A 24678-nucleotide genomic window follows, 5' to 3' on the forward strand; every position below is an offset into this window, starting at 1 on the left:
CTGAATCAAACAGTATACAGCAGAATGCAAAATGGTTGGACAGATGCGCGGTGTCGTGTGAAGAAGACAAAAAGAGTTATTGTTCCGTCGGAGGTGGGTTGCGACACATCACGCTCGGAACTAACAGGAGGTTGGCGAGGTCACGCTGGCTGCTGATCCAGACATCATGAGAACGGAAGCTATTAGTGGACGCAGCCAGCTGCCAGACTCTCAACTTATTTTCATACTAACACTTTTTCTACTTTGAATCAAGATCAAATTGGGGCGCACGTCTTTCTGTCCAAACATGTGCGAGTCCAACAGACGAACAATGGAACATGAAATCAGTACATTCCAAAAGTGAAATCTATTAATTTAGTAAAAACAGCACTACCGTCATTTCCGGCCTACAAATCGCGACTTTTTTCACACCCTTTCAACCCTGGGGCTTATGCGGTGATGCGCTTAATTCGCACATTTTTACTAACGGCCGCAAAAGGGGCACTCAACTGGTAAAGGTAAGAGTGAGACCGGAATATAGGTGCAGAGGAAGTGTCTTTTACCGGCCATGGTAGTGCTGCGCTAGTGTTAGCACTGTGCTAGCATGTTGCTGCTGTGTTACTGGCGCGTCTCGGTGATTTTTACCAGTAAGCTTTTTTTTTTGTTTGTTTTTTTTTGTAAACCAGCCCTCTCAGTGTCGTGTTAGAGTTAGCACCACGCTAGCATTAAACTCTTTCCGTGTACCGTGTTTCTTTGTAAATATCTTGTATTTCAATGTGGGCACTTGCGCCTTTTACACAGGTGCAACATATGTATGTAACAAATGGTATTTCCTTTAAAAATGTACTGCCTGAGGCTTATAACCAGGTGCACTCTGTAGGCCGGGAATTACAGTAGTTTTGTGGGCCCTCATGGCAAAATGTCCATGACCTTTGACCTCACCCGATTACTCAATCCAAAGCGATCACAACTTGTGCGTGTCAATGTTTAAACAAAATCGTCTTAAATTCTACCATAGATGCTGTGATCGTTTCGTCAGTAAGAAAGCATTTGAAGTATTCGTGAGGCCTGTTCAAAGTCCAGGCACAAGTACAAGTTACAAGTTTCCACCTCCTTCCTTGAGCTGACTTCTCTCAAAAGCAGTCATGAAATTATTTGAATTTCAACGTAGCGACAAACGTCCTCGGCAGAACGTTGGCCTAGTGTTCGGTACGTCTGCCTGACAATTCTGAGGTTCTGAGTTGCAATGTCTGCTCGGGCCTTCCTGTGTGTCCTCCCCCTATTGCCGAGGGTTTTCTCTGGACCCCGCGATTGGTCGGCGACCAGTCCAGGGTGTACCGGGCAACCCTCATGGGGTCAAGTGCCATGGAAAATGGATGACCGAAGCAACCGACAATAGCTCAAAACCTCAACGGTGTTGCACGCCCACTAAATTGACCAGCGTGTCTTTTTTTATGGTGGCCGTGCTGCTAATAGAACCGAGTTCCGGTTCGTCACTCTGTGTCACCTCCAAACAAAAACAAACAAACCACTCTGTCAAGTAAACATCTACCTTTTCCTGTCGTTTAGCTCAGTTCGTAGATTTTATTTCTCACTCATGGGCATTTAAAAACTCACATGATGCTTTTTTTTTTCACCAGTTCACTGGTCTCAAAATATCTTCTTTCCCCCTGGAATGGAATGGAAATCCCATTATCCACCATTAAACATCACCCCGCCCCCCCCCCAAAAAAAAATTGTAATTTATGGGTATTACCGGGCAGGTCCCCCACAAATCCCACAAAGATGGAGGCCACTTGTCACGTTGCCACTTCTATTGCGCTTCTGCCTGTCCCACCTGACTTTGGGGGACCGGCACCTCAGACTCATCATATGTAGTCTTAAATGAAATCCTAGCGTGCACGTTTTTTGGAATGGGGGAGGGAGTTCGAGTACCCCAAGAAATGGCATGCACGGAGAGAACTTGCAAAATCCTCAGAGGATGGCAAAAAGTATTTCGCCTTTGAAGAGTTCACTGCTGAGCCCATTTGGAAAAAAACAAACATAATTGGCTACGTCAGATTCATTAAAGCTTGGAGTCTCGTCGCATGTACGTGCATAAACAAGACTTAGACGTTGACACGTGACACGTTCCGCATATTTGCGTGCATCTATGTTTATTATTATTCCGAGAAGCTCCGCCTCTTTTTCTAGGAGCTCCCTCAGGCCTGTGAGCAATTCCGCCTACATATCTGTGTTTGTTTGTTTCCATCTCCGGGAAATTATCCCAGCTTTAAGATATTTGCTTCACATGCATTTTCTTCAGACTCGGTTCTGCTAAACTTGACAATTGTCGTGAAACACAAACCAGTTGTGAACGGCCTCGGTGCTGGTAAGAGATCCAAATGAATATGAGAGGGAAGTCGCTTTCCAAGAAAGCAAATACCTCCGCTTGTGCATGAGCACAATGCTGCTGTGCGTGGATATGAACCAAGTCACATGACTCATTTATTGAATAGTCATAAAGATCAAGTAAGCCTTTTCCTAATCCAAAACCCCCTTGCCACCTAACCCACTTCGTGACGTCTCTCCTTCCATCGTGGCTGAAAATCGGTTGCACCTGGACTGGGGTGAAGTTGGACCAATTTTTCCATTACAAAACTCCTCAGCTGTGTTTTAATAATTTTTCCGGACAATTAAAATGTGGCCCTTTTCTTTACGATCAAGGGCTGTGCACGTTGTAGTTTGTCTCCATATGCTGCAGGAAAATGTTTTTACGCTGTTAAACCTTGAAGGGAGCCTTCTAGACGCATCCGCATGTTGTATATGTCTTGGATTGGCATCATTTGACGTACAGTTCGTCCGTGATTTACTTATTTTTGTTTGTTTTCAGGCACGTGCACAGTCCTGTAGGGTGGCAGGTGCTCAAACCAAAAAAGGCACACATTGCCAAAATGACTCATACAATTAAGACAAAACGATGAGTATTTATTGATTTCTGTTAACACAATCCATCAATCAATCCATTTTCTCTGCCATTTATCCTCACGAGGATCACGGGAAGTGCTAGAGCCTATCCCAACTGTCATCAGGGAGGAAGTTAGGTACACCCTGAACTGGTTGCCACCCAATCGCAGGGCACATGGAGACAGACAACAATCACACTCACTATCACACCTCGGGGCAATTTAGAGTGTCCAATTAATGTTGAATGTTTTTGGGATGTGGGAGGAAACCAGAGTGCCCGGAGAAAACCCACGCAGGCACGGGTAGACCATGCAAACTCCAGACAGGCGAGTCCGGGATTTAACCTGGGACCTCAGAACTGTGAGGCCAACGGTTTACCATCTGATCCACCGTGCCCCCTAGTCATAATCTTCATTTCAATTTAAGAACATTGGAGACACAGATATTGGGGAGAAATTATCACGAGACAAATACAAAAATACTACAGCGGCAGTACACACACACACACACACAAATAGAGAAGTAACCACAGCCAATCATATTTGGTAAAATGCTACAAATGTGAATTGAACAAAACCATTCGTAATCAAAGTCTGACCTCCTTGCAGATTTTTTTTTTTTTTTTTGCCCCTCGAGATTATTTAAACAAAACGTGCAGCACAGAACAAAAAGAGTAACAAAAATAAAGAGTTAAATGCCCATCAAATATATGAAAATTGACATAGATGGTCATTTTTCTGTATTTATTTTTTTAATGAATGAAGAAAAAAATATTGCAGCAGGTAGGGAACTTTTGCTGGAGCACCACTTGCGGTTTATCTGTGCACATGCCTCGAGTGTGTTCCTCTTTGTTTGAAGACCACTGGCCTTAAGAACACCTTTCCGAAGAACATCATTTAAAGGCCCCATCCGTCCAGTGCATTAGCACTGGTGATCCTTTTGGGGCAGAAAAATGAAGCCATGGTGTCCCCTTCGTCTGTTGTCCTAGCTGGGATACGTTACACAACTCCAATAGGATAAGCAAGATAGAAAAATCAACGTAAAAGGATGTGTAACAGCAATACCTTAGGAGCCAGAGCACGGCAATGAGTGCATACAGTTTTTGCTCTTGGAAAAGCTTCTGTAAATAATCGGCCTGATTTTCCACGGCTTGAATATCTGCGTCACGTTTTCCATCAGCAAGATATCTACGAGCCACAAAGGTGCACCGGTCATAGGGTGCTAAATTAGATGTAGTTGGGCTCATCTCCACATAGCTGCATGTCGGAGTGTTGGTGTGAGGCCCAAGCCTGCCAGAGCACAAAATCCTTGTGGTCTCATGTGGACCCGACCTAGCTCGTGTGGATGGGCTGAAAGAGGAAAACTACACGTCTGGGAAGGCATTAACGTAGGAACCAGACAGGTTTGAAGTGTTCCCACAGAAACCAAACCAAGCCAACAAACTCGGTAAGCAGGGCTTCACTCAATCTGTGCCACAAAGGATCTGATCTGGTTTCTGATCACAACAATTGCTGATTAATAGTCACCATGTCAGTTCGTGGTCATCCCTGACGAGAACGTTAACATTTGGTTGCGTTAGGAGCACTTTCCAATTTGATGTCACTGATGGCATTTCAAATTTGGGGAGTATTTCTAGATGCTCAAACTTAGTTGAGGACTTTGGCACTTGAGTAAGATAATGAAACGTTTAAAGAGGACAGCTTGATTCTCCAAAGTCGTCAGCCTGAGACACCCGGAGGGAGGGTTCCAGCGCCCTTAAATCCAGAGGGATCAGGTGCCCACCAAGCAAGCTCCATTAGGGAAGTCTCTGGGTATGTTTCATCGGTACGAGTCCTGTCGTACAACCACAAAATGTTGAAGGGATATGTTTTCATCTTGTTTGCCCAGGAGGGGCTGCAGGGGATTTCTGGTGAACGACATGGCCAAACACCCCAATGCCATTTGCTATTTTAACCCGGTTAAGTCAAATTGTCAGTGAACGCCTCAGCCAATGGGAAATTAGAAGTACAGTAGTAGCGCTGCCTATGCTGCGCAGATGTTCACGTGACCGTTGGGCATCTGGCCGTGCTCCCGTGGATGCTGACAGCCATGATGGCACTCATGCACCCGCCAGGGTTGTGAAAACTTTACAGGACATTCGGGCCCTAAGTCTTTATAGCCTCTTGCTAAACTCGCACCCTCAAGCCAGTGAGAAGCAGCACAAACCGGAGTGAGCCAGTGCTGGCAGCTACATCACTCGGTGCGCCTCCTTCTTCCTCTTACTTCTTCCTCCCATATGTGCCGATGAGAGCTCACTATTATGGCCGTGTTTACACTGTGATTTTTCATGTCAGCATCTCTCTCTTATGTCCACGCGTGCCCTGACTTAAGAAAGTATTTTTGGACACAAAAACAAAAAGAGTTAAACTTCCTTTTGTAGTCTGCCTTTTGCCCGCAGTCAGCCGAGACGAGATCCATCTCACCCTGGACCTGAAATAGAAGAAGCAGGAGAAGATGGGTAGACGTGTTATCTATTGATGACTTAATGGACAAAGAGTTAATTAAGGCCAACACAAAGACGCTGAATTGGAGGCTTCGGCTGTCTTGACCGACTGACTTTGCCGGTTGACATCTTCCAGTCAGGCATACAAAGCCTTTTGGGGTGTCTCAACCAGTGTGGGGGCACATCATCGCACCGTCAACGCTCTTCAAGTGTGCTGTGGGAAATTATAACATTTTACCTCATCGCTCAAAAGGGGATTTATTTACAAGTAAAAAAATCTTTGTTCATCTATCTATCTATGCCACTGAGACAGTGACAAATAAATGCTCTTCTGCTAGATGGCAGGAAGTACATACAGAAATAAATGTATCCATTTTTGTGATGTTTTTGTTTATTGGTGTGCCGTGAGTTTTTCTAATAGTAAAATATGTGCCCTGGCTCCATAAATGTTGAAAATGATGATCTACATCATAGAGGCCTCTATCTCTTTGGCGCAGTTAAAGGCACAAATGTCAAGGAAAGTATGTTCCATAATGTTTTGTTTTTTTTTTTACCATGAGCGTTCCAGGTCCACATGGCTGAAACATCTTCTTCTTGATTTGTTTGACGACTGACAAGATTTTGAATCGTACATTAAGGCCATCTACAGGACTCAAATGGTACACCACCGACCCGAACGAGAAGCGTGTGCGTGCAGTGTGGTTGTGGCTGTCAGTTGGCGTGTATAAGAGCACTTTATTATTTCCCACTGCAGTGCAGGTTTTAAGATAAACTAAACTTTTCAAAATGTAGAATCGATGCCCATCCGTACAGTAAACATTCTACATTCTGTACTGGCTGCGACTGAGAGTGGAGATTTTTTGGCTGACCTTTGTGCCATAGGGAAATGTCAAGACATTTTCCCAGACGAACATTAGAGATGGAGGGGGGCGGAGGGGGGGGTATCCTCCAGGAACACGTACTGAGATAACACAATGATACACATGGAGCACAGGAAACACTTTGGTGCCATTTTGTGCTCCACGCAACAGTGTAGCGAGCGCATTTGGCTGCTGGCAGCACAAAGCGCCAGCTGATCTTATCGCCGCTCGCACGAAACTCTGACTGCAGCCGCACTACGTGAATGTGGTCTGATGCTAAAAATAACTGGAGAACTTTAACTAAAAACCCAGAGAATGTTCCTCCATCACGAGTATGACTTGGGCTGTAAATACGACAAGCCCTTGCAGAACAAAAAAAATACACTGACAAGGGGACGAGGTCATAATGAAAGTTCATGTGTTTTTTCAATGAGTTCAAAAGAAAATCAGAAATGTGTCAAATGTTGTTATTATGGTGGCTTTGCATCTCAGGGAGATTGCTTCAGCATCCATGACGTTTTATTGTGCTCGTCAGTCGCAGCCGACGTGGGCGCGACCTCTCACCCAGTACATCTCCTAATTTCCCTTCTGCAAGGACAAAAACAACAAGCCTGCCGTGACCGCGCCACTGTTGTGACGGAAAAACGCTTTCTGAATTTGACCACTTCCTGCAGGTCAATCAAGTGTATGTTTGCTTTTCATGTGGTACTGTATGTCCCGGATTGCTGCGTCTGCTTCTTTTGTGCATCTTTGCATGCCGCCGTTGTCCCCCAATTCATTGGGAATCCCTCAGAAGATCCAATCCAGGAACTGTGCCAATAATTCTGCCCTTGTGGTAATAACGTTCGATTTGGTATTCATTTAACAATACCTCTGTTCTTTTGCCCGTGTTTTTTGCTGGGGTGATGGGATTGAGGATGTACATCAATGATTGTCGTACTTTTTCCAAAAGAAAAAAATTCTCTTTGAGCACCACGATAATGATCATTAAAATACAATGGCGTAGTAGGCCAGTGTTCATCAAAAGAAGTTGTACTTTTATAAAATATATTTTATAAATGCACCTGTGACAATGTGCACAATTTGAACATTCACTGTTTAAACATATATACATATATAATGTATCATACATCTAACCCTAACCCATGACTTAACATGACTGCACTGATTTGACCGACATGTTCAGTAACCGGTTGTTTTGCCTTAACATGCTCACTGAAAGCAATGGAAAATTACTGTTGTAAACAACATCCTGTACTGTACATTCATCCAAGAACTGGTTAAACGTCTCTGTGTCTACTTTTTTTTCCCCAAGAATTTAATTCTCATGTTTGTAAAAATTTGCAAGTAGGTCACCTGTCTGCTGAACGTGAGCTTTTGTTTGTAGTGGGATGTCTTTTGTCTCATTTTTTTTTTTTAATACCATTTCCCCATGATCTAATGAACAACAAACAATACATTTCAGCATTTATTTTCAGCATCTACATCTGCGTATATGAATAACAAAGATTTTAAATACTGTTTACAAGAGTGATGAGGAATATCAACAATACGTACAAAGTAAAATGGACATTAAAATAGGTAAAGGAACTCTATTGTGATGTATTTTTTAATGTGAGGCCTCAAAGAAAAAAAAAGTTCTACCGTCGGCCACTTATTTTGAATTCATCTGATATATGTGAAGGTATAATTACATTTGAATTAGAAAGGCACAAATCTGGGAGTGTTCCGTCTTCTTTGTACGGCTGTTTAAAGTCCACGTGACGTCACCACCTCAGCCGCAGATAAGATGTTCTGACAAAAGGCTGGGGGAACTTCTCACTTGGTCCTCATTGGCTGAACACACTTTTTTTTTCGTCTTTTTCAAAGTTAAATGCGCTTGACAACAGCTCAGCCAATGAGAAGTATGTTGCCATTCAACAGCTGTCCGCAGCAGACACGCACGCACATGCCACAGCTTTGTGGTTTCATTTCCCTTTTGTTGCTGAATCTCAAATCTCGTTTGTCTGCACTTTGCAAGGGCACATTTGTCTTGTTTTTTGCATTATTTGACTTATCTCGGTCTTACTGATTGGAGCTTATTTTAATCGCGTGTGTATACTCACCCTTGAAAACACGATGCATGCAAATTTTAGTGGTAATTATGTTGCTTTTTTTGTATTAAATTGATTGCCATTGCTAACAGATGTATCTAATTCTGCAGCACGTGCGCAGCAAGTCGAACATCCTCAATATGTTCTTTCACTTCAATTCTAAGCCCTCAGCACAGCTGGTGCTGGAAAGAGGAAGTGTTTGTGTATGTGTGCATCTGTAAGTGTGGGTGGGGGGGCAACGACTACTAGCCTGCTATTCAAAAAGCAGTTGATACTTGCCTGTACACAATGTACATTTGAGTCTTCCGCATGCAGACTGTACATTTCATTTCTCCATTAATAGAGACAAACGAGCAACTTGATTGGATCTGCTTGTGTCCCAATGGCGTATGCATGTTTTGCAAAAGGGTTCAAGTGACTTGGCTCACCTGTGTGCACCTTAGAATCAGTATCGGCCTTATTGGCCAAGTATGTAACAACACACAAGGAATTTGTGTTTAGTACGACATAGATGTTGAATATGAAGAATACGCAGTCAGTTGACAGGGAGCTTTTGGTTTGGGGTTTTTTTTTTCATACATGCTTTTGGCTACATTATGTGATATTTACAGTCGCCTCCCCAATGGAAGGAGCTGGGAAGAGCTGGTGGCCAGGATGGGGAGGGTCCGATAGGAACCTGCCCGCTCCGGTCCTAGTTCGAGTGGCGTGCAAGTCCTCAAGGGTGGGGAAGGTGGTGTCGCCAATCCGTTTGGCAGTTTTGATTGTCCGTTGCAGTTGGCGACCCCGAGCCAGACTGTAATGGCGGTACAGAGTACTGATTGGATGACCGCTGTGCAGAACTGCGGTAGGCCGTGCTTCCTCATAAGCCGCAAGAAGTACATCCCTTGCTGGACTTTATGAGGATGGAGTTGATGTTTGCCTCCCACTATATGTGTGATGCCTTTGTCCATAAGAACAACGAGAGCACTTTGCATCGCAAATCATTCCGTTCTAACACAGCGCACAACACTCCATTATTGAACATCTCACTCCAACAAATACTGTAATCCGTCAGTGAGGACAAGTACTGGGTGTCCTTCCTCACTGCAGCTCGAAAACGTTGTCCGCTCGTCTTCTTTCCTGCGTGTAGCCACCCAACCAGCAGGCTCTGAATTTCCAGCTCCCGTGGAAGATTTATTCCCGAGGTACAAAGATTGCCCGTTGTGCTTCATTGCCACACAACGCCTTTCAGACACTACGAGTACACTACCGAGCAATCGCTTAAGTATTTGCTTATAGTTTCTATCCTCTCTTTTGCTATTTTTACTTGCTCGCCACCATCCTATGGTTGTTCTGTAGAGGTTGTTTTCGCTTGGGCAGCAATAAATTTCACAATAATTCACTTCTCCCCATCACTTCTCTCCAGTTACAATGTTGCATGACCTCGGACTTCTTGCGTAATCCCTCAGGGCTGTTTTTCATAGCGTTCTGTTTCCTATGTTTTTCTGTGCATCTGACAAGTAAATGACCCAGGAGCGGCCGCGCTGTAATGCAAGGCAGATGCCACGCCGCATTACTCTCGTCCGTCCGTCGGCACACAAATAGATGACGATAATCGTTATCTATTGTGTAACAGTGAAGATTAACCTAAACACGTAAAGTCATCTGACATTTCAATAGTTTGGCAAACTGGATGGGAAAAAAAGGGAATATCCATTTGTTTTTCCACATTCTTAAAGTTGAAATATATGAGGGCTGATGTGGTGAGGAAAAGCCATATAGAAAATGGATGGAGGGGTTTGAGTTACTGAAATCAACGAGGCAAAAAAAGCAAGGAGAGGTGTTACGTGATGTGCGTGAGGGTGTGTTTGTGTAAGAGTGTGCGTTGCCTTTGGCCTCCACAATTCACTCAAAAGAACATCGATTATGCAGCCTGCTAAGTCTTCGAGAGCAGCATCAACACGTTTCCAAATGTTTGGCCCAAGTCGAGAACCGCTGAGGGATCTTTTTGTTATTTTGTTTTTTCACGGTAGGACGATGTGTTCCAATGCAATGGAGGTCACGACGCAGTAATCTGCAAAGTTGTTGTTTTTCTGTGGCTTGTCCTTAAATGTTACCCTACGAAAACGGATGACTTGTGACAACATGGACAGCGCTCGGTCGGCCTTTGCTAATAAAGTGCGTCTAGGGGACTTGGACATGGGACTAAATCAGCCGGGTGACCCAATGACCTCTCCAGCTGTACTTTGGACTTCACAATTAAGAGAAAAGAAAGAGGGGGCCACGGGGGCGGGGTTCCCATGGGTTTCCCGTGCCGAGTCAGATCTGTTTTTCCACAAACGCCATCGGTCCGACAGACCTCATGTTTGGCAGTCCACGCTTACATAGACTATCAAAACATTCTACATTTGAAACTTTTGCTGCCTTTGCATCGTCATCACTGTCAAGTAGGAACAACAGAACATGGAACCAGCATCCATCACTTTTCCAGCTTTGGCTTTGCAAAAGGTTATAGTTATCTTGTGCCCAAAACAATTACCGGAGTCCATGGGGCAAAAATTGAGTTCAAGGGATTTCAATGGTTGTTGGTGGGCATCGTTGAGTTACAAACGACAGACAAGATCAGAGACATCACTTGTCTGGTGTGTTTGCGTGTGATCTGCGTCACTCTGTGGTGTGCAGACACTATTTCTCAAGAACTGATTTTAAAAAAAGTAAAAGTGGCCTTAATTTGAAAAAAAAAAAAAAAGATCTAAGTATAACCTTTCACAAGTCACAATGGCAAATTGATTTTTTTTTTTTTTTTAGTTTTGGGGTTGAGATCTTGGCTCACGGTCGTTTGATTGAAAAATGGATGGGATGGATATTGCAATACAAAGAAATTCTGTTTTCAAAACAACGGCTCACCAGCCAGTTGAGTCATCTCAAAAGTATGCGTTTGTGCCTTTTAACAAGCAGCCGACAGCTCGCTCAACAGGTTTTAAAGATACAAACAGCCGATCGGGCTCTGTGTGACCTGCTGATGCGCCTTGTGCTTTTGTGCAGGAGGAAAAACAGACACATCGGGTTTCGCCTTTCAGTTTCCCCTGTCGGGGCAGAGAAGTTGAAGATGCAGTGAGGGGAAAGGCCTGTTTTGATGCCCTCTGACATGCGAGCAGCAGGCGCTCCTCTGAAGTAGCACTACGCTGTGAGATGGTGGGTGGAGGCCCGGGAAGGATGTGGCCTTCACGATTCCACCAACTCACATCCATACGACAAAAGTCCGACGGTGTTTGCGCCTAGATGATTTTTGGCGCCGTACGTGCCAACGGGAAAAAAACATCTGAAGCATACCTGCGCTGAATTTTCATCTCGAATGTGGTATGATAGCATATTACATGTTCCAATGTTCTCTTCATTTTGCACTCACTAAGATTAGTTAAGTATGTTGGGCACTAGCCAATCCTGCTGCCACTCCCCCTGCCCCGGAAACCATGAGGGCTCCAACCATGAACCAGCTGCCACCCGACAAAAGGTCAAGCTGTCTAAGGCAAACCCATGTTAGCTACCCACTGCTAGCAATGACGGGTGAGGCTGGCAAGAGAGGGAAGAGGAAGACGGGCACCCTAGGGGGGAAGTAAACAGGGCAGGCGGGGCCCAAATTTGCTTGCGACCAAACAACTAATGAGGGTGGGGGTCCCAGGAGTCCGGTCAAGAGATTTGTGAAGCTCCACCACTCACTACTACTATTACTTGAAGATTAAGAATTTGTAGCTATTAGATGCTAGTGGGCTCACAGATGTGTGGACCACATTTGGGTTTGTCCAATACTGCACGTCCCAATGCCCCATTCATAGATCCACGCAACAGATACTTAATGGTGAACCATTTGAAGTTACTGTAACTCTTTATCATGTTCGCTAACCTTTGAGCTAATGACGAATAAATGATGAATAAAGGCCTTGTGACCAATATGCAAAAAAAAACCCAAAACCTACATGATTTAACTTAATGGAGGTGAGGCCATTGAACCGACGCAAAACCCATTTGATTTTGGTACTAATGTTAACAAGGCGGTAAAACAAATCATTAATGTTCACTATGTGCTGTGTGAGTCCTTAATAAAGTGAGTGCGCTAGAGACTCAAAATTATCTTCCATTGCACCATCTTTCGTTTAACCAGGAAATAGCCTTCTGATTTGGAAACTTAGCAACCAACAAACAAACAGACAAAGGAGGTCCTTGCTCTTGTCTCGTCAGTACCCAGTTTATTCGCTAAGATGTTTGCGACATGACAACTTGGTCACAATGATGAAATCTTGAATATTGCTGATAATTTCATCAGCTTCGGAAGGACACCTTCATGTTCCATGTACAACCTCCCCACGTGGAATGTATCATTCCAGCAACACATCGAGTCTCTTGCAGTATGCAGCCTTTTTTTTTTTTTTTTTTTTGTCAAAGCAAGCGAAAGCAGTTGAAGTATTTCTGATGGCAACAGTCGATGCAAAAGCATCAGCACATGAGATGAATGCGCAGTCGTGTGTTGCAAGTTAAAACAACTACAGGCGATGTTTCCACTGACATCAGCAATTTGGCATCAACAATTGTACCTTTGAGCTGAACATTTTTTGCCAAGTTGCTTCAAACGAGGTTACAGATACTTGTTGTTTCTTTGATTTTGATTTGAAAACAGAATTTGTCTGACTGTTGTGGCTTGCTTGTGATATATATTGCAACATCTGTATGGATGTACTGTATGTATATTGCAATTTTCACAATACGTTATGTGACTAAAGACCTTCAGACCCAAACCGCGTTAGAGGCTCACTTTAAATGCTCTGCAAACAGATTTTGTGCCCTCGCTGCTTCCTTCCTCTTTGAATTTCACACACCAGTCAATTTTATAACACCAGATATAGGGGGCATAAAACCAGGACAGAGTACATTTATCTTAATGGATTCTCATCCATTATCTGCACACTTTGACCATCGATGCTCTTTCTGGTCATTTCTGAAAGGTCAAGTTGTGCTCGTTATTGCAAACACCATCGAACTGATCAACATGTGTGAGCAGCTACGTTGGCTCATCTGCGTCTAACCCGAGGCCGTATCCGGCCCACCGCATCATTGTACATGCTCCTCTCCTCAAAAGGAAATCGTGTGTCAACTTCTATGGTTCTCACTTAAAATTGGACCAAAATTGTAAATGTTCATATGCAGAAAATAAGTGTGGCAATATTGCATTATTCGCTGCCAAACCCCCTTTTACAGTAACTTCAACTAAAGTTGAAAGCATTGTTCTTGTCTTCCTAATTTCAAAATTAGTTATTCCTCAATTTCCTATGGATCTGAAATATGATGTGGCTGTCATAACAGGCCTCTTAAGAGAAATCGTAACTGCAATACCGTTAAGTAGTCAAAGACTCACACTGAAAAAAAAAATTGAAAAAGTGAGTGATAATACAGGCTCTACCAGAGGGTAGTTGTATGCTTCTTTGTTCTGCACTGAAACAGGTTCTATTCTTATTATTCTCGGAAATATCATCTCATGTGCTTCCTTCCAATTTTGATCACGCTCACCCCTCATTATGGTTTCAGGTGTGCTCGACGATATAATCTCAGCACAAATACGGGGAAAATTTGCAAAGTACACACAGGAAGGAAAACTTGAATCCCAAACCATGAGTGCAATATTCTAACCACTCTTACAGCATGCGATCAGGAAAGTTAGAAGATCTTTGAAGACTTTGTGCATTTAAATAAACAACTCTGATCCCTATCAACCTTGACTAAATATCTAAATGCTGCTGCACATACAGTGTACTGTACTGTGCCAGTGTGCTGCCCACTGTTCCCAGTCACATGACAAGAGGATCGACTGTTGAATTCTAGGAAACATTCAGCCGAGGTGTGAAAAAAATATCCCATAATACCTTTTTGTTGCTACGAGTCTCCTGTGTAAACTTGCTCAAGCGTTTCTGTTGAACTTCACAGTGACGCTATAAACTTGGCCGGACTGGGCCAACGCAAGCCAGTGCACAACTCCACGTGGAATAAAAACCGAGTCATGAGAGGGGGAAGCCCCCACCTCCTTAACGTGACTCCGCATGAGCCATGGGCAGGATCAAAAACACTTGAGCTTTCTCAGGGTTGCCTCTGTGGTCGAGAGGGAGGCTTGGCTTACATAGTGGCCTAGTATCCCAAGTTTTATTTATTTACATGCACCCTTGAGAATTTTCTCTATTTACATGTACATTTCAATTGACACATATCTAATGGCACAGTCTACATTAATATATACATTTCCCAATTACAATGAAAAGCAACGGTGAGAACAGTATTTCACTATTTATGATAAGGTATGCCTTAAGACCGGGTGCAGACTTGAGCCAGATGGAAAAATTTACATCTTGCTATCAAAAAAAATTGCACATCAGTAGTTGTACTTGTTTAGGACTGTCAAGTTGTTGGCCAAAACGTGCAGGTTAGAAATCACCATGTCACTAAGTCTAAAGTGATGAATCAGCTTTTTACTAATTATAATGTAATGTCAAAGATTAGTCAAGTTGTTTCTCTCCAAATCTGACTGTAGATCCTGTTTATTCTCCCCAGAAAAAGGACTGTTAACTTTGACAACAGCACTGTTTACTTGCGGGCTCGTTCTCTCACTTAGCGTTTGTTGACTTACCCATAAAATCTGACGTCAGATTGCAGCCTTTTCCTCCCAAGGCGCCATCATAAATGGATGAGAGGTGAAAATGATTCAAAGTTCAAGAGATCGCACGTCGACCAACCACTTTCCATACAGAATAGAAAAGTGACAGTTCGCAGCAAGTAGTCCTACCTGCGACACCACAGTACACTGAATATTTGAGCGTGACCACTGTCTCGAGCCATCCATCCAGCCATGTTTTCTAAGATGCTCTTCTTCACAAGGGTTGCGGGAGCCTATGCCAGCTAACTTCGGGGGAAGGGCGGACTACACCCTGAACTGGTCACCAGTCAGTCCAGTATCTCGTCGACACCATCACTGAGTGGGAATTGATCCCACGCTGCTTGCACCAAAGTCTGGCGTGTGTACCACTACACCATCAGTGACCTAGGTATCTAACCAAAACAAAAAACAAAAAAAAAAAAAAAAACCTGCTGATATGCTAAAAATCTTAGAAACCAGTTTAAGTGACATTTTGACAAAAGTTTAATTTAAGTTTAATTTCTATGACTGTAGACTACATGTTTGTGAAGCATTGTATCATCGTGGTTACTAAATACTGTATATAGGGAAAAGAAACCAGTGTTCTCCTACAGCAGCAAATATCAAAACTGCAGAAAAACAGGAATTGGTGTTTATTGAATGGGTCAAGTGGATAGATTGATAGATTATCTTGGATTCGATTCTCTTGAGGGAGGTCCACCTCCCATCATCAGATCATTGCAAACAAGAGCCTCTTATAGCCAAAGAGGAGACATATTTTTGTAAGCCAGAGTTAAAGATAAAGAGGGGGCAAGTCAAGCCGAGGGAATTTGATTTGTTAACTTATAAAGTGAGGAGATACAAAGATAAACAAAGATACAAAGATACTCCATCAAAGTACAGTATGTGATGTTCACGTGGCTCGCTTGCGCACCGAAGCGGGTGTTAGCATATCAGTATGTTTTCAAAACATCTCGCTGTCCTTTTGATAAATTCAGCCATTTGTTTGCTATTTATATCTGTTGTTGCACAAAGATGGCGATTCCCTGTCTACCAATCAAAAGACAGCTTCAAGTTTCACCCTGCCACTGTAACAGGGGGTACGTGGTTTAGGATGGTCCCGAGAGTCAGTCTTCACACCGTGGCAAGCAAGGAGGACGAATGAGCTCTGTAGTGCCTGATGAATACTCGTGGATATACGTACTCAGTGACAAATTATGCGGTATTTAGTTACCTCTGGAATGGATTAATGCAATTTGCATTCATTTTAATGGGAAAGATGAACTGAGATGCAAGCATCTTGAGTTAAAAGTGTTGTCACAACTGTATAACATAATTTTGCTTGTATTGTATGCGACAGTACACCATCAATGACTAAAGCAAAAATCTGAACACAATAATATGACACTACACTGTTCTATGCCATGATTGATGTATTTATATTATGTACTATAGAGTATAATGAAGACCTGCATCATTGTCGTCTGGCATTCGCAAATTTGCATTGTCATTTATCGTGGACATTTTTTGTCCATTATTTGCTCTAAAAGTCATCTATTTGCTGTTTTGTTGCCCTGGCCGAAGCCATGTCGAATAAAACACTTTTGTTTTGATGCCATCTCGCTACTTCTGGTTCTAAGTAAGTAGTTGGATTGGAGGGAGCTTCATTTAGGGAGGCTACAGCCTTGTTTTATGGAAAAAGGGAATTGCTGCCATTTTGTGACATAGGAAATTATGGACCTTTTTTTGGGTGGGGTCTACCCCCAAAAACGCGAATAAAAGAGTTGGGGGAAAAAAAGCACTCCCCAGAATAGGACTGCATTGTCATATCGTATGGCAGTATAAATCACGTGAATTCTTTGTTGACTTTCTGCTCCTGCTTCCAGTTGCGTTCATTTCACATGTCTTTTCACAGACTGTAGTAAGATATCCTACTCTTTATTTTTTTTAACCTCATATTTCAAGTTAATTTAATTCCCACTTTCTCCATTTTTCCGCCCCATATTTTTTACATTTGGTGTTTTTTTAAGGAAGAACTTTGTCATGCTGGAAGAGTATATATTGGGACATTGCTCTGTAATGTACTCTCTTCCTTTCACCGTATAGCACATAGTGTTCCTTTTGCTCTGGTAAACAGAACGATTGTGCAATCCATACACATGAAAAGGTACTCCTCTCATCATCTTAACCCCACTATTGTTTTCTTCATGCTTTGCCTTAGGACTACGTGATAATCTTGCCCCGTTTCCAAGAAAAACGAATTCCTCTGTGCTGCTTTCATGTTTGCGACATTATGGCGAGAAGGTTTCCCATTCCAGACCTGGCGGGCCGCCAGCTTCCCCGTCCAAACATCCTCACCACGTGCAAGGCAGGGGAAATCATTTGCGTTACAATATGCCTTCTACGCAAAGAACACAAAGGGAATACATTTGCAATGTCTGAGCAGCGCCACCGGGTTTGAACTCTTGCGTCAAAAATGTCTCTCAAGATGTGTTACATAGGAAGCCCTCTTCTTAATCCTATTGTCTTAATCCTCCTCCATGCCTTTTCTATACTGCTTATGCTCAATAGGGGCTCAGGTGGGCTGCGGCCTATCCTGACTAATTTTGGCTGAGAGCCGGTGGACCACCTTAACCTTAAAGGGCCATGGACATCCCTATAAACATTCTAAAATAGATATTGTGATGAAAAATACATGTAACATTATTCACGTCAATGTCTATACGAAAAAATAAATATGAGCGGAGAGCGAGTCATCCATGCACAAAGTTGCGGAAGTCTCACCCGACATCCAAGTGGTCGCCATCGTGCCTGCAACGTCATCAGATGTCACACTGGGACAGTCGCCATTGAAAACACGTAGTGGCACCTGCTATGGGAGAGAGAAAAGAAGAGAACATCTCACAGTCGAGTGAAGTGACCGGGGCAATATTACCCTATCGTTTCAAGCCATATTTAGATGATATACGGATCACTTATAACTAACAACAGACTCCCCGACATGACAATATGTGGCATAATCAGCCGCGACCGGCCGCCGGTCGCTTGCTGGAAGAAGGATTACACCCCCCCAACTATTTTTTTTAATAGCTCTGTACACACCTACCTGTCATTTGGAACCCACAAAGCTCTCGTCCTTAGGACCTGTGCCATCCATTTTTCACGACGAACCAAATGAAGAGTAAATCCATCCTCCCGAGTGTTCGAACAACATCCTGCAATACAATGAGCCGGCATTTTGGCTAACACGAAGGAACAAAGAGCTACCTTCCTGCAGGTAAAACTGCTATAAACACACGAACCCGCCTTAGTGGGTGTCTGCAAATAACGTCACTTCCTGCTTCTTCTCCAAAACAAATCCCTTGAGGGAATTTTCATGGCGGGAGTTACAAAAAGCCATATGCATCAAAATCATGTTGTGTGGTGAAAAAACGGATGGATCCATTCCGGGTGCCTTTTTTTCATTGAAAACATACTAAAAATCATTGTTTTCCTGTCAGAGGCCCTTTAACATTCTGTATCGACACCGCTTTCACGGCCATTGACAATTGAGTCTTCAGTGAAGCATGTTTTTGGAATGTGGGAAGAAGCTTGAGGACACACACAAGCAAACTGCACACAGGACAGACACAGTGGTGAGATTTTAAACCCAAAACCTGAGAACAAAAGGCAGATGTGCCAACCACTATTTCACCCCGAACCCCCGCGTACTCACAGTTCAGCACCTATTTGCAGATTTTACATTTTTAATACACTTACAATGACCGTCATCTATCTGCTGATTTTCGCTGCTCGCAGTCCGGCCCGGTCCCTAAACCCCAGGAATCTCTGGGGTCCAATGCGTTCACATACGAAAGCTGTGATGCATGTTCATTCTTTCTTTGTACGAAGAACCATGATGTTTATTTCATGATGCAAATGAGAGTGAGGTCGTGCATTTTAGGCTTTGTGTAGACGAACGCAAAACAAAGCGTACGAAACAAAGCGTACAAAAGGAGGAAGATCATAAACACTGCAAGGCAACAAAAAGGACATTTTGCCAAGCTACGAACGACCAGCAAAACAAAACCGACACGGCAACTCTATTTTCATCTGATTTTGGGTTGTTGTTTATTCCAACGTGGACTTTTTTTCCCCCCCTTCTTCCAGAATATTCTGGTGAACAGCTTTGCGTGCACTTCTCTTCTGTGGCAAGGGCCGAGTGTTCTCTGTAAGCCCTCTGAAGTTCCATGAAGTCTTGAATCGGGAGGGGAAGTGCAAGCCGATCCCCGAGTCTTTTTGGAGTCAACAACGTCCTGACGTCACGCCGCCTGCATGCAGACCGGTTTCAGCGGGATGTGGGCGTCTGCATGCAGCCTTTTTATTGGTCAGATCGTCTCTTTGGCCTTCACATCAAAAGGATAATTCATAGCGGGCAGTTATGAATCTCCTATTCATCACATGCAGAGCAGGGACACTCCAAAGTCTTCCAGTGTACCAATGACAATTTACTGAAGGGTGAACAAAATGTCTCTTTGTACTTTTTTGTTTTTGCATTGAAAATCACATTAATTAAAAAGCATAAACAAATGTGGTCTAATTTGTTCAACTGCGATGTCATAAGATCTTTTGTAATGAGTGTCTGGCCATTTAGGTCATTTGCATGCCGCGATTCGAAAGAATTTATTCTAGTGGTTGAGCGTGTGCGTAAAAATGAACAGTATTGTGTACATTCGGGGAGTAGAGAACTTGTCTTACTATGATTGTGTGGCTGTATGAGTTGGTGAGCGGCGCCGTTGTGGTTGTGTTTACAGTTGACTTCACTCATTGCCAATCAAATGGGCTTCTCTCATGCCTTTAAATGTCGTGCAATGACAATCTTCACAGAGACATGTATAGTGAAGAACCCAAGTATTTGAACACCCTGCTCTTCTCCCACTTCAAATCATAGAGGGGTCTGAAATTTTCATCCCAGGTGCATGTCCACTGTGAGAGAGGTAATATAAAAAGAAAAATCCAGAAATCACAATGTATGATTTTTTTTAACGATTTATTTGTTTGATACAGCTGCAAATAAGTATTTGAACACCTGAGAATACCAATGTTATTCGGTACAGTAGCCTTTGTTTGCAATTACAGAGGTCAAAGGTTTCCTGAAGTTGTTCACTAGGTTTGCACACACTGCAGGAGGGATTTTGGCCCACTCCTCTAGATCAGACAGGTTTCTGGGCTGTTGATGACAAACACAGAGTTTCAGCTCCCTCCAAAGATTTTCTATTGGGTTTAGGTCTGGAGACTGTCCAGGCTACGACAGAACCTTGATATGCTTCTTACGGAGCCACTCCTTGGTTTTCCTGGCTGTGTGCTTCGGGTCATTGTCATGTCTCACAGTGGACATGCACCTACGATGAAAATTTCAGACCCCTCCATGATTTCTAAGTGGGGGAACTTGCAATATAGCAGGGTGTTCCAATACGTATTTTCTTCACAGTAAATGCAGGCACATTTTCAAGGACACAACCTCGCTGTGTTCACCCCAAATGTTCACCTTGGCGCAGACTGGTCCACCAAATTGGCAAGCCTCATGCTTGCACGCAAATCAGAACCCGCCGACATTTGTGCCACACTGCAGATGCGCTATCTATGAAAATTAAGTCCAGAATATCACTATCAGTGCTTGTTTTTAGTGGCACGCCATAACAGTGCCATGACTCACTAGCGTCGAACAAAATCAAAAAACAAAATGTGATATTAATTTGTAGCATACATGTTTTTTTTTCTCAGCTCAAACATGTATTGGGTGAAAAATACAGTGCGACTTCTGTCTTCAAACAACATGAACGAACAATTTGGGAAATGACTAGTGTGGGGAAATTTGCTTCAAAAGTCACCTGAAAACATACTGTAAATATTGAACTGCATTCATGTGTGATGTGACACAAAGATGTCAGCATATCTTGTCAAACTTTTGTTTTATAAGATCAATAAACCTCTAAAATATTCACTCCACCTGCTTTTTGGGTGCTTTTGTGACGCAACCACAGAGTACACCAGGGTACCATTAGTGGCAAAGATCCATCCATCAATTTTCTTAGCCGCTCATCCTCACAAGGGTCGCGAGTGTCCAGACACTCAGATTGTGGCATCATAGTCTACACTGTCAAGGTGAGACTTGCAAAATAATGGGGGTTCATCATGTTCATTGAAGGATTCAGCAGCATCTCAAAACAAGAACACTGAAAACCATCCATCCATTTTCTTTGCCGCTTATCCTCACAAGGGTCGCGGGGAGTGCTGGAGCCTGCCCCAGCTGTCAACCGGGAGTAGCGGGGTACGCCCTGAACTGGTTGCCAGCCAATCGCAGGGCACATGGAGACAAACAGTCGCACTCACAATCACACCAAGGGGCAATTTAGAGTGTCCAATTAATGTTGCAGGTTTTTGGGATTTGGGAGGAAGCCAGAGTGCATGGAGAAAACCCACACAGGCACGGGGAGAACATGCAAACGCCACACAGGCGGGTCCGGGATAGCGGCAAAGAGAAACCAGATGGTGTATTCATAATGAAATGGATTCACTGTTTAATTTCGACATTACATGAGTTGTTGATCACAACCCCAGAAGGTTCCTCCTCTGATTAATTTAGTGTGCAAACTATAATCTGCTTCTCAGACAAAACAGTTGCAGTACAATCTTGCCTGTCGTCATTCTCACTCTATAAAAGTACACAGTAAATCTTCCCAAACAAAACCAAATCACTCTGATATGAAAAACAGCTTGTTTTGGTTTGTCTGCCAGTGGCGTCTCCAGTCGGGCTGCGATCGGCTTGGAATGTACAATAAAATACAAGAAGACCAGCAGGTCAAATGTGTCGCCGTCAACTTCCCGAAAACCTTGACAATGTACAGTGCTTGTCGTCACTTGTTTGCATGTTGTGTTCACATTTATCTACAGTGACGCCAACTTTACTTCGATAAAAATGTAACGCCGCTTCAAATCAAATAAAAAATTGGATAGTCACAAATTAGACGGACAGTTGAGGAAGGAAAAAAAATGAGGAAGTCTAGAGTCAAACGTCCTTGAGTTGACTGCGTAATGTGCAGCAATTCAGACCAAAGTTGAAAATACAAAACAGTTACGTGTACTTGAGTGGAATCCAGGCAACAACAAAAAAACAGTTTAATTCAACAACTCACAGGGCAATGCGTGTCATCAAACACATAATAAAGTAAAGCTGATTAATTACTCTTTTGTGGGCATCTCATTGCAATTTAAATGGAACAAAGGATACCCATGGAATTTCCATAACGCATACAATAGCCCAGCAAGCCAAAAAAAAGCCAGAAAAAAGTGAAAATATTCATAATGCATTTGACAGGCAAAGTATGATGATGAGGATTTTCTAGGCCATACAAATGGGCAGTGGTCACTCTTTCTACTCTGTTTTCAACTTTAAATGCTGAACATGAACTGTTCTTCTCTGAAGATTCTTGGAAAATTCAGATCAGGAACGCCGTACAGTGATTCAGTGCTTTGCACTCTTACCACAAAGCAAATTAAAAAGGTCTCGGGTTCTGTCTTCGGCTAAGTCCATTGTGTGCTTCCTGTGCTTCCTCCCACAGTCGGAAAGCGTGTACTTTAGAATATTGACGACCTCGCTCGATTCCCCGTCCTGTGACCCTAAACCACAGGTGTCGAACTCAAGCCCCGGGGGCCAGATCGGGCCCGCCACGTGATTTTATGTGGCCCGCGAAGGCAAATCGTCTGTGTTTGTTTCCATGATTCTTGTGAAAATCTGTACAAAAATTTCAAATTGTCATCAGTCATGAATGATTACGTTGAGATGTTATGAGCAATTTTGTGTTAACAAACATCAACAATGGTTGAAATGGTTACACTTGATGTCTGATTCCAAATCTAGTTCATAAGTTTTGTGTGTAAATATGATGAGGCAATTTAAGATTTTTATGGTGTCACATTCATAAACCGTAACTACAGTGTGGCCCACGACAAAAAAGAGTTAAACACCCCTGCCCGAAGCAGACGAAGCAGTCAAGAAAATGAACGGATGAAAATCCGGCCCGTGGGCTCCCGAGGTCACAGAGTTTGGTGTTTGTTCTTCCATTTAAGGTATAAAAATCTCTCTTCACCTGCAAGTGAGTAACAGAAGAAGCTGTCAAGCAGGTTGGAGGCCCATCGGTTCAACGTGTATAATGATTTCATCTGTGCATCTGTGTCTCAAACTGCCACAGAACAAGTATTATTAGCACACGGGGAATACATGAAAACTCCAGAAAAGAAGGCCAGAACCGAGGTTGTCCGGCTGAACACAGGAGTTAAAAGCTTTGATTTACTTTTGTGATCAACATCATATACAGAAGAGGAGTAAATTACCCAAAGATTATTCACTCATGGACAACGAAAGTTCTACTTTTCTAAATCTTAACGATGTCACAGACTGATCTTAAATACTTTGGAAATAAGGCTGTTTATAATATGTACTGTGACGCAACCGCTTGGTGCTCTAAAGCATTGCCTCTCCAAAATATAATCACTGATGGGGGAGGGGGCCAAAAAGGCCATCGAAGTGGTAGTCGTATGTCTAAACAATCTTGTCGTCCCAGTGGCGTGTCATGTGACCACGTAAACTGAATTACTCACTTGAGAATGGTGATCAAGAAGATTTAGTGTCTGTGTATGTTTAAAAAAAAGGCAGATTTTGTTTACATAGCTAACGAACCTACCTTCGTTATCGCTTTTCCAGATGCTGTTGTTGAAGCAAACAAAGAGTGATCAAAAAGAAAATATGTAATGATGGATGGTGAATCATTACCTCAGAATTTTGCTGTGGATTTTCCTATTTGAGGTCATGACAGTGGTTCCGTTTCTCCCCGAGATTTCACTTCATCTCGTGGCTCAAGTTGAATGTCCGAATGGAAGAAACAATCTCCGTCATCGTCACGCTCTCTGGTTCATGTTCCCTTCGTGTCGCTGCTGCCCCTTGTTTTCTTTCCACCCCAAGATCTTCATTTAGATGGTGACGACGGATGATGTTAACTCCTGTTTTTCTTTTTTATGCTATCCTCTTCAGCAAATGGAGAAAATATAAAGTAATTAGTCCATTTTCACTCAGGGTTAGGAAGTACAATTGATCGGTTTCCAAATACCTTGAAAGTAAAAACCTTGCAGAAAGAGTAGACCTGGAAAATCTACCAAATATAGCAACAAAGTATTTGTACTCTGTCTTTAACCAGCATTGGTTGTAACCTTATAGAGTTTCGGTAACTTGGTCCCAAGCCATGTTTGCGGCTTTATTTAACACCATGTATAAATCCGTGAGCTGTGTGTAAGTTATGTTTACATGTGTTAAAAATAATCGGAACAGTGTTGAGGTTGAACAAACAGTCCAAGCGGAAAGGAAATCCACATTTGTCTCAGTCTCACGAGAGGCTTAGGAACTACGACTACCTGCACGTGGGAAGTTTTGGGGCCCGAGAAGTTCACAATAACAACTGTCAGTGGCACAACTCGGGCCTGTAATTGTTGTTTTGATCCGCTGGGCGCGGCCTGCCTCCAGTTAGCAGCGCCTCTGGCAAGAATATATTTTTGACTCGCTCCACTGCTGAACATCGTGTACCATGTCACTCGCATGCAACACTTCAAAAGAAGCACGAGCGAAACGCA

The 24678-nt window shown here is 43.1% G+C and overlaps 2 long non-coding RNA genes across 2 annotated transcripts; both read right to left on the minus strand.

Annotated features, from left to right (window-relative positions):
• Positions 1-2925: 2925 nt before the first annotated feature.
• LOC133503897 (uncharacterized) lies at positions 2926-6009 on the minus strand. The gene is made up of 3 exons (XR_009795862.1): positions 5962-6009; positions 5522-5621; positions 2926-5394 (listed from the first exon to the last, which is right to left on the minus strand). It is a non-coding gene; the product is annotated as an uncharacterized LOC133503897 (long non-coding RNA).
• Positions 6010-15454: 9445 nt separating this feature from the next.
• On the minus strand, positions 15455-18891 carry LOC133503896 (uncharacterized). The gene is made up of 3 exons (XR_009795861.1): positions 18775-18891; positions 18122-18230; positions 15455-17887 (listed from the first exon to the last, which is right to left on the minus strand). It is a non-coding gene; the product is annotated as an uncharacterized LOC133503896 (long non-coding RNA).
• Between the last annotated feature and the right edge of the window lie 5787 nt (positions 18892-24678).

Source organism: Syngnathoides biaculeatus, chromosome 7, assembly GCF_019802595.1.
Source record: "Syngnathoides biaculeatus isolate LvHL_M chromosome 7, ASM1980259v1, whole genome shotgun sequence".
Taxonomy (NCBI): domain Eukaryota; kingdom Metazoa; phylum Chordata; class Actinopteri; order Syngnathiformes; family Syngnathidae; genus Syngnathoides; species Syngnathoides biaculeatus.